Source organism: Simochromis diagramma, unplaced genomic scaffold (genome assembly GCF_900408965.1).
Source record: "Simochromis diagramma unplaced genomic scaffold, fSimDia1.1 OVJJ01000746.1, whole genome shotgun sequence".
In the NCBI taxonomy this organism is placed as follows: Eukaryota; Metazoa; Chordata; class Actinopteri; order Cichliformes; family Cichlidae; genus Simochromis; species Simochromis diagramma.
This window is the reverse complement of record NW_024386757.1, coordinates 1,731,187-1,742,126: the sequence shown is the minus strand read 5'-3', so window position 1 is coordinate 1,742,126 and position 10,940 is coordinate 1,731,187. Positions and strand designations below refer to the sequence as shown.

The 10,940-nt window shown below is 43.0% G+C and overlaps 1 long non-coding RNA gene across 1 annotated transcript; it reads right to left on the bottom strand.

Annotated features, from left to right (window-relative positions):
- Positions 1-8,123: 8,123 nt before the first annotated feature.
- On the bottom strand, positions 8,124-10,163 carry LOC120730890. Its single transcript, XR_005695236.1, has 3 exons — positions 9,693-10,163; positions 8,914-9,000; positions 8,124-8,286 (listed from the first exon to the last, which is right to left on the bottom strand). It is a non-coding gene; the product is annotated as an uncharacterized LOC120730890 (long non-coding RNA).
- Between the last annotated feature and the right edge of the window lie 777 nt (positions 10,164-10,940).

Sequence of the window (10,940 nt, the reverse complement as noted above, 5' to 3'; positions counted from 1 at the left end):
AGAGGTTTGGTTTATTGCCATACAAGACAGAAAAATATTTATCTATCAGACAGGTAGCATTTCATTATTTTTTTGTTTTCGTAGTTTGGAGAAAAATATGTGAACAGAACAAAATTTAGTTATTGGCCTCACGGTCTGCATGTTATCTGGAGCTTTACTTAAAATTCAACAACTTGGACTTTCGGTCGCTAGGGGAATGTAGTAGGTAGAGGAGAAGACTGCTCCGCTAACTTTTCTACCTTTTCCCCTCCTAAACCAGTCAATTCACAACAAAACTATTGAACCGTGTATGTTTTATTTTACGGGTTTCAAAATTGGTTTTTGCTTGTTCTAACATGGCCTCAAAATGATAGGCTTAAACCACCCTGTGAAAAGAAGGAAGGTGCTCTCACACATAAAGCAGTATAAAGCAGCTGTTGTCTTTCTACAAGAAACAAATTTCCGTGGTTTGGACAACTCTCATCTTATGTCCCGATGGGCAGGGCAGCATTTTCATTCCACCTTTCTGGCTAAAGCCAGAGGCGTTTCTATTCTAATTGACCAAAATATTCCCTTTGAGAAACATAATGTAATTTCTGATATGAGTGGCTGGTATGTTTTTGTTTCGGGTAAACTTTAGAATATGAAAGTAGTGTTGACCAACATATATGCACCCAATACTGATAATGTAGATTTCTTCCAGCGTGCTTTCTCATTGCTGCCCGATCTGAGCTCATACTCTCTCATACTTGGTGGTGACCTCAACTGCTGGCTGGACCCTGTGTTAGACCAATCCTCCCCGAATCCCTGCACTGTCAGTAAATCTGCTCTTTTCATTCAATCCTTTTTATCGAACTGTGGTGTCTCTGATGTTTGGCACTGTTTACACCCCCACAGAAGAGAGTACTCTTTTTTTCACAGGTGCACCACACTTATTGTAGGATCGATTATTTTCTCATTGATAATCAGCTGACTCCATGGGTCCAATCCTGTGAATACCAGATCATAGTAATATCAGACTATACCCCTGTTGTGCTATCAATGAGTTTCCCAGACGTCCCTCAATCCAGACGACACTGGCGTTTTAATTCGACTCTCCTGGCAGATGTAAACTTCCTGGAATTCATGAAAGAACAAATGACCTTGTTTCTTAAAACAAATGCTACAGGAGAAACTTCTCGCTTAATAATTTGGGATACACTAAAAGCCTTTCTCAGGGAACAAGTTATTTTCTGCACTGCTAAAATGAAGAAAAAGGCCTGTATAGAATGACACGATTTAGTCAACTGAATCAAAGATGTAGACCTGCTCTATGCTAAGGTAAAAAGCCCAGATCTATACAATAAGCACGTGGAGCTTCAGACTAAATTTGATCTCCTCTCAACGCACTCAATTGAACGTCAGCTCCTGAAGAGTAAGAGTTTGTTTTATATTCATAGCGACAAATCGGGTAGGATGCTTGCCGCCAGTTAAGGGGCTTCCAGGCAAAACAACATATCACAAAGATTAGAACGGCTAATGGTAATATCACTTCGGACCCTTCCAAAATTAATGATACGTTTAGGACTTTTTACTCCCAACTTTACACCTCTGAATTCCCGCAGGAAAGCACCTTAATGGATAACTTTCTAAAACCTTTGAATGTACCTATGCTTTCCTGTGATAGTAAAAACAGATGAACCCATCACGCCAGAGGAGCTGAGTGCAGCCATTTCTTCACTGCAGCCTGGAAAATCCCCTGATCCTTACATTTAACCCTCTCCAACTCATGGAAGTGTGGTAAACTTCTGCCATCCTTTTACGAGGCAAGTATTGCTCTTGTCCCAAAGAAAGGTAAGGATCCTGTGGAATGCTCATCCTACAGGCCAGTTTCTCTATTAAATGTCGATGCTAAAATTTTGGGCAAAGTTTTTGCACGCAGACTGGAAAATATTTTGCCCTTGGTTATATCCGAAGATCAAACAGGCTTCATTAAGAATCATTACTCTTATTCCAATATCCTCCGACTATTGGATAATTCCGGTCGGAGAAGGCATTCGATAGGGTCGAGTGGAAATACTTATTCACAATTCTAGATAAATTCAACTTTGGATCGAAATTTATTTCATGGATAAGGTTATTATATACGTGTCCTAACGCTTCAGTTTTTACTAATTCCATGCAGTCGCAGCCTTTCAACCTCCAACAAGGAACCCGTCAGAGATGCCCTTTAAGCCCTCTTCTTTTCAATCTGGCTATAGAGCCACTTGCCATTGCACTCCGCCGCTGTGGTGAGATTGATGGGATCTGGAGGAAGGGTGTTGAACACAAAGTATCCTTGTTTGCAGATGATCTCTTAATCTTTATCTCAAACCCCCAAATATCTATACCTGCAATGCTATCCATACTTCGACAATTTGGCCAGTTTTCAGGTTACAAGCTCAACCTATATAAAAGTGAGTTGTTTCCTGTTGATGGAGGGACACCAGTGTATAAATAAATAAATAAATAAATTTTTATTTATATAGCACCTTTCAAGACAGAATCACAAAGTGCTGCACATAAGATTACAAGTCATAAAAAGATTAAAAAAAAAATTAACCAAAAGCAGTTTTAAAAAGGTGACTTTTGAGTTGTTTTTTAAAAACAGCTACTGAGTCCGCAGTTCTTAATGTTTGGGGGAGAGAGTTCCACAGTCTAGGGGCCACAGTGGCAAAAGCTCTATCACCCTTAGTTCTCCTCTTAGTGTTTTTTATAGCAAGTAACCCCTGATCAGATGACCTCAAAGACCTGCTGGGGACATAGGGCTGTAGCAGATCAAAGATGTAGGCTGGTGCCAGTCCGTGCACAGCTCTGTAGGTGTCGTGGTCCTGAGCCTGTTGACTCAGTGTTTTGTGTTTCTTTATGGTTTTGTTATTCTGATTAGGTATTCCATTACTATTCGCCATTTTGTTAGGTTTCTGTTCTGTGCCTGTCCTGGTCCCTCCTTCCATGTCCCCCCTGTCCGTCCATGATGTCATTATGCCTGTTTATAAGTCTGCGTCTGTGTCTCTGTCTGTCGTGTGCTTCCTGTTTTATTTTGTAAGTCTGTGTCCTATGTCAGTGCGCTCAGCTTTGTGGTCTCCCTGTCTCGTCAGTGTAATCAGTGTCAGCCGTGTCTCCCAGCTGTTTCCTCTTCGCTCCGTTCACCTCTTGTATTTAGTGTCTGTGTCTTCCCCTACTTGGTGTCGCGTCGTTAACGTCTTCTACACTCAAGTTAACTGTGTGTTCCGTCTGCTAGCCTGCCTGTTTGCTTAGTTTATTTCTGTATTCTTATTTTAATTAAGTTTATGTTCCTTTTCTGCCCAGCAAGAGTTTACATCTACCTCCGAGTCCTGCATTTTGGGTCCTTCCTCCCTGCCTGCACACAGCCATGACAGAACGACGCGACCACAACCAGGACCCAGCAGACTCGTCCCGGGAGTACGATCTCTTCCGCATCTAAGGTTTGATGAAGCGGATTTCCCACACTAAGGACACTAAGACTATGGCGGTTGGGATTAACGCTATCAAAGTGATCCTGCAGGGAAATCCTCACCTGTGCCAGCTAAGAGGATTTATGGGCTATATGGACCAGCTGCACGAAACCCAGGAGGTGCTACAAGCTCGGGCTACGCAGCAGCGACCATCACGGGGGAGAGGCGTCTCCACACCTCTGCCGCGGGATTCCTCCGCGTGCTCTTCTGAGCCTAATTCACCGGCCACCTTCTTGGCAGTGATGTGGTCAGAGGATGAGGAGCAAGTTTTCCTCTCTCCACCATCACCAGTTTCCTCCGTCACTTCTGTTCCCTCACCTGTGAGGAAACGCCGCTCACACCGCCGGAACCCCTTACCTCAGCTGGATTCGGTAACTTCTGAGCAGCCGGCTGGGGTGAGTGATAAAAACACTTTTTCTGTTTCGTCTGAGGGGGGCTGTTTCATCTCAGGAGATTTAAAGGACTTTGTTCATTCTCCTTTGGAGCCTAGAACCATACCCGATAAACTGAAGGTTAAGTCAGAGACTGAAAATTCCAGAGAAGTGCTTGTTGCTGCTAAACTAGCGTTTTCTGACACTATTGGGCTAGTGCAGCCTGCTCTTCCCCCCACTGGCAGCTCAGCCGAGCTGTCTTAGCCTCCTATTTCTGCTAAGAGCCCAGACGAGCTCAGCCTGCCTGCTAAAGACTGTCTTTTACCTGTTCACTCAGAGCAGAAAAACCTAAGGAAAACGGTTTCCTCTGAGCCCATCCAGCTGGTTAAACTGTGCTCTGGAGGCTCAGGACAACATAGGCCACCAGCCTCTTCACGTTCACTACAAACACCTCTTCAGCCAGAAGCTCAGTTAGCTGCCCAGCGGTCCCCAGTTCATTCCCTTGCTGCTCAGTCATTCACTCTATCACCAGTTCCACCTTTACCACAACCACCACTACAATCTGCGGCTCAGTCACCTGTCCTCCCACCTCCTGTTCTCCAGTCACTTGCACCTCAGTCTACCTTAGTGCACTGTCCTGTTCAGTCGAGTTCAGTGCACTCTCTTGTATTGCCAGCACCTCAGCCATTAGCATGGCCTGCTCCTCAGCCACCATCTCCACTCACTTATTTTCAGGGGGAGAATAGCCCCACACAGACTTTCGTTGCTCCTCAAGACCTGGCCAAATTTGAGACGTTTACTCTCTCCGGGGCCTCCCCAGAGGTTAAATATCAGCATTCAGTTAACTCTGGACCCTTGGACATAAAGAAGCCAGCGCAACCTGATCCGTCACTGCCAGAGGTCCCCGCACCTGCTGGTTCTGTTCTGTCCCTGCCAGAGGCCCGTGTGCCTGCTGGTTCTGTTCTGTCCCTGCCAGAGGCCCGTGCGCCTGCTGGTTCTGTTCTGTCACTGCCAGAGGCCCACGTGCCTGCTGGTTCAGCCCTGCGTGTGCCAGGGGCCCCGGTGCCCGCTGGTTTTGGGACTGTTTTCGCTGGGGGGCCCGAGGAGCCCGTCCAGCAACCCGCCTCGGCAGCTGGGGGGCCCGAGGAGCCCGTCTAGCAACCTTCCTCGGCAGCTGCTTCATCCACGCCTGCAGCAGCAGCTTCATCACCCCGCCGCCTACAGCAGCAGCTTCATCACCCACGCCGCCTGCAGCAGCAGCTTCATCACCCACGCCGCCTGCAGCAGCAGCTTCATCACCCACGCCGCCTGCAGCAGCAGCTTCATCACCCACGCCGCCTGCAGCAGCAGCTTCATCATCCACGCCGCCTGCAGCAGCAGCTTCATCCACGTCGCCTGCAGCAGCAGCCTCCGAGTCTGCGGCCTCGCCTGGTCCAGCCTCTGTTTCAGCTTCATCCGCTTCGCCTGGTCCAGCTTCAATTTCGCCTTTGCCTGGTCCAGCCTCTGCCTCAGCCTCGTCCGGTGGCCTCGTCCACTGCCATGTGCACGGTCGGCCCCCTGAACTGCTCCTACGCTGCCGCAGTTGCCATCCGCACGGTCGGTCCCCAGAACTGTTTGCCCAACGTTGCCGTCCGCACAGCCGGCCCCTGGAACTGTTTGTCCGTCGCCGCTGCTTCCGTCCACGCGGCTGGCCTCCGAACCTGCCCCCTGAACTGTTTTTGGATCTGTTTTTCTTGACCATCGGGGTTTTTGGTTTGTTTTTGGACAAGCAGAAAAGAAAGAAAATTTTCACAGTCCTCGTTAGAAAAAATAGGGGCCGCAGGTAGAGCAGGAGTAACAATGTCACTAATGGTGTTGAATAGCACCTTAGGATTGCCTCTGCTCTTTGTAACCAAGTGTGAGAAATGGGCAGCCCTCGCATCTCTGATCGCATTATTAAAATAAGTTAAAAGGTCCTTAAGATAGAGGAGGTGCACATTTAGATGAGTCCACCTGTGCTCCACTTTACGACAATCACCTTTTAGAAAACAAATACTGTCATTTAGCCAAGGAGGAGATTTGGAGGCAGAAACACTCCTCGTCTTAACAGGACAAATTTCATCTAAAATAGAAAGGCACTAATTATTAAAAAGACTGGTTGAGAAATCAACACCATTTTGAGGAGATAGCTGTAAGTTAAAAGCATCCACAAATTTCTCCGCTGTGGAGGAGTTTAAAATGCGAGAGCTAACCATCCGACTAACGGGGGATTAAAAACAATAACATGGTGATCAGAAATAAAAATGACCTCACACCGTAAAAAAGAAAAAGTTGAGAAAACGTAAAATTTCAAGGCAACATGATGCAAGAGATTTTTGAGTTTTCTCAACTTTTGCAACTGTTGTTGACTTAACTAAGATTTACAAGTTCTGCCAACTTGGTTCTTCTTGTTCACCTAATTAGGATAATCCTGGAAGTCTAACGAAGAAATTCTGGTTTCAATGCCATGTATTTCTGCCTTCACCAAACAAGGATATTCTTGTTGAGTAATCATACAATTCTTACTCCAGTGAGTTGAAAATGTACCTATATAAACAAAGGAAAATGTATGCTGTGATTATACTTGAAAGAACACTCAAAAAATAGATATAGAATAAAACAAAGCACAATTCAATGTTATCTAAAAGCTTATTTATTTTGTTCAACAGTGCTTTCAGTATATTTCAGAAGGTCATGGGCAGTGGGGTGAATTTCTGTTAAAAAAAAGAAGAAAGAAACAAAAACGTGTTGCCAGTTTCTTTTGGGTGCTTTGAGCACCCCAGCAGAGACGTTAAAATTCCAGAGTCCAGAACCAAAAAAGCAAAGTGTCCAGCAACTTAATAATTCACGCACACACCCTGACCGTCTTGTAAAAGCTAAACATAAATATTGCACCTTAAATAGGGTAATTCCACAAACGATTGCCTATGTACCCAGACATTGACATTTTACATGGGCTTACTATGATGAACTATGGAAGTTAAAAGTTATTAGAAATGTTACCATCAATGAAGAGGAAACTAACAGGTAAAACACCAGTTCTATGCTTCATGTGGAAAACACTATAACAAATCTTTTAAAATACTACAAGACAAATTTTCACCATATATTCTCAACAATACAGATTCATCTGACTAAAATTTACATTTCAAATAATGATTTATCCACTTCACCTTCACTTCACCAACCAGGTCAAAATAAGATGGCCTCAATTGCTTTAAAGGTGTAACTCATCTGCTTTGGATAATCAATGTTGAGGGCATACAGAAGGACAAAGAGGTATGCCAAGGCAGTAGAGAGGTCTGGAATGTTATGTAGCACGATGTCCCCTTCCAACACAACAGCATGTTCTCGCACAGAAGTATTGGCATCATCATCTTGCAGGATGGTGAGGATAACAACTGATGCACCGTTCAACACTGGTTCCAAAATGTCAGTGTCCTGAAGAAAAGTAAAATATGAATTATTGAAAGCTAAGAAAAACTAAAGACAAAACAAATTTCTAAAGATTTTAACTGTAACCTCTATACCATGCTGGTCATTTGACTCATAGAGGTTTTAAGAAGAAAAAGCTTATTTTCCTTTAATTAATGCCACCTTGTGAGTTTTGTACAAAAATATTTTCTGCTATGGAACACCCACTAACAATGCCCAGCTGCTGCTCAGCAGAAAAAAAAAGGAGTGAGAGTTATGACAACTGCAATCCCCACTATAAGATTATCTGGACTGCACTGAGGACGTGTACATTTCCATTTTGGATTAACTCATCCTTTAAAAACATCTCATAGCAATTAGATTTACTTGCATTACTTTTTTGTACTTACTAAGCATTTCAGGAAAACCTCTGTTGCGTCCTCTCTGAGGAAAATGGGCAGGCCTCTCAGTGCCGGTGGGACACAATGTCAGATGCCTAAAAAGTATTCAGTGGAAAACAAGAATTTCAATTAGTGTAGTAACATGGTGTACTATACACAATGCAAAATCAGAACTCTCATAGTAATGAAAATAAAGCACAGGTCAGACCCAGCAACACACAAAACTTACAAAAAACCAACAACAACAACATCATGTTAACAATTTTACTTTCTATTTACAAATTAAATAGAAATACTGCCAAATAAGAACAAAGCAATGACTGATGACATTAATTTTTACTGACATGTCCACTGATGTGTTTTGTTTGAAGCCAACATTTTTTTCAGTTTCTGTTAAGAGAAAAGCATACTCTCTTCTAAAAATGTCAGATAAAGAAGCACTTCACTCACTTGTTCGTCAAGTTTATCCAGGAGGTCTTCCATCTCCTCACAAAGAGCTCCCTTCTTAGACCGGTACAGTTTCAGCAGGCCAGGCACAAATTTGTCAAGGGATGCATTGAAGGTCCCCAGGAGGTCTTTGCTTGTGATCCGATGAAATTTTTCAGATATCTAAACAAGACATTCACCAAAATATTGTCATTTATTCAGCACAGAAAAATCCTGGGTAGCGGTCTTGGACAGTCTGCACCATGTTATATGCCTGACTGTGTTATCAACAGCAAAACCTACTTCAAAAATCTCTCATGAATATGTATTTTGCACAGGAATAGAAATACCCTCCACAAAACCCAGTATCAATATGCAAATACATATTGTGTTCTAAGTTGCACCAAAATCTGTGACCAATCAGATTCTGTGACCTGCCTTAGTATTCTTTCCCAAACCATCTCAGTCTATAGAAGTCCTATTTCTACCACTAAAAGAAAAACAACAAAAAACCCAAAACATGCCAAGTCAAAATTATGAGATTGCCTTTCTGTTTCAATTTCGATTTAGCATGGGGACTCTTTTCTTGAAAGAAATTTCTTTACACATTTTCTGTGTAAAGAAAAGTTCAGGGTAAGGATTTCAATGTAACACTGGCAAGGGTCTTGACTGGAATAGTAGCACAATATAGTAAAGTTGGCCAATGCATTACCCCAGCAAATACTGCACTACTTCAATATAGTCAATCTAGTATAAATCATGCCCAATTTGAATAATAATTAAATTATAAATAGATTAGGACAGTCTTACCTCCTCAGAGTAAAACAGCGCAGGTCATCTCTCCTGGACACACACACACTGGACACCATAGGCTGACACTCCACAACCTCTCTCCACCTGAGAGAAAATGTTTGCAATAATGAAACATTTCAATATAATGTAGAAAAAAAACCAAGAAAAAAAACGAGTTACGGATCGGACTCCCTGATCCTTATTGCGCATGTGCAAAGTCGGACCGTACAGATCGCGTCTGCCCGTGGAATTGTACATAAAATCAATACTCCACCAACAAAAAGGCTCTCAAAACAATACAATACTTTCCACAGCTTTGAAGGATGGGTCAGGTGTATCCTTCGTGGCCCACCCTATACCAGAATTCATAGCGCGGCCCAGCCGATTCTAGTTTCCAACAATGGCGGAAGCCACTTAGTTTTAATATTACTCTTATTACCCTTTCTGGGTCACAAAGTAAACTTTTAAGATATTTTCAGGCGAGAATGTAGCTGTGTAAATTTCAAATATCTGCTCAGTTTATTAAGACAACACATATTTGCAAACATGCTTCTACGTTTTCGGAGACGTCTGTTACCACCGGCTTCGGTAGCTAGCTGGCATATCATTTTCAACCCCCCCCCCACCGCGCGGTCCTTCGCTAGCTTAAACATGATATATAAGTCACTTAGATAACTTAAATATGTTATTGTTTGGCTTTTTTTTCAGTGTTTTACTCATTCCACCCTCCTGGGTCCCGAGGAGGATGCAGCCTAGGCGCTTGTAGAAAATCCTAATAATAGATCTCGTTAGCTTACCTGCTAGGGCAAATAGTCAGCTTGTCCTGTCCAAAAATGGTCAAAAAATACACTCCAACTTCAGACCAGGTAAAATCCGTAATAGTCGAAAAATTGTAATTTCCATCCAACTTTGGACACGTTTCTTCAAATTTTCTTAGCAGGTTTTCAGTCCAGAAAACATTGACAAACCACTATCTATCACACAGCTCAGGTCTGCTCAGGCTCGTTTGGTCTAGTTCAAACTTGGCACAGACCACGTGTGCCAGTCATCTACGGGGTTTCCCACTGGTTCCCAACTTGACTCAAAAAATCTACTCAAAAGATGATAATCTTTGTTATGCTCTCTAGAAAATCTTAGTTAGGACAACAATGGAAGAAATTTGTTGGGCAGACAAGCTTTTTCAGGTTGTAAATGGAAAGTTTTATTTCTAAGTCAGTTTAATTTGAAAACTTTAATCAAATCAACAATTACTAGTTATCGTTTTTACAGTGCAGAGCAAATAAAATCAATATTTAAACCCAAAGTAAAGACAAGGTCCAGTGTGTGACCCTTGCTGTGTGTAGGACCGGACACATGCTGAGCAAAATGAAAAGAATCCATAATGTTCATAAAGTCTCTGGCGAATGGGTCGGAGTCAACATCAACGTGTATGTTAAAGTCCCCAACTATAAGCACCCTAGACAGCTCCATAGTTGCGGATAAGAAGTCACTGAGCTTCGATAAATGTATGACTATACTACCCTTCCCTTTAAAATAGCAGGAAATCAATTTACATATCTAGGTGTAACAATTACAAGGAAGTATAATTGTCTCTTCAAAGTGAACCTCCTTCCTCTGTTAAATAATACAAAAAAACACCTGGCACAGTGGTCCCCTGTCTCCACCTCTTTGGTGGGAAGAATCAACTCAATCAAAATGAATATACTTCCTAAATTTTTGTATCTCTTCCAATTGCTACCAGTATTTATCCTCTAATCCGTCTTTGATTCCCTGGACTCAATTATCTCATCTTATATATGGAGAGGTAAACGCCCTTGATTGAACAATGCTCAACTCTAAAAACCCAAGAGTCGTGGAGGCCTGGCACTTTTCCCTAACTCTTGGACACCATATAGATCCTAATCCATTAGTTGCGCTTTTTGGCACAACTGGAGAGGCTGATGCACGGTTGACCTCGTCACAGCGTTGCATGCTCTCCTTCGCCTCCCTTGTAGCTAGACATGCAATCCTACTAAGATGGAGGGGTGCCCCTTTGCCCACCCAGG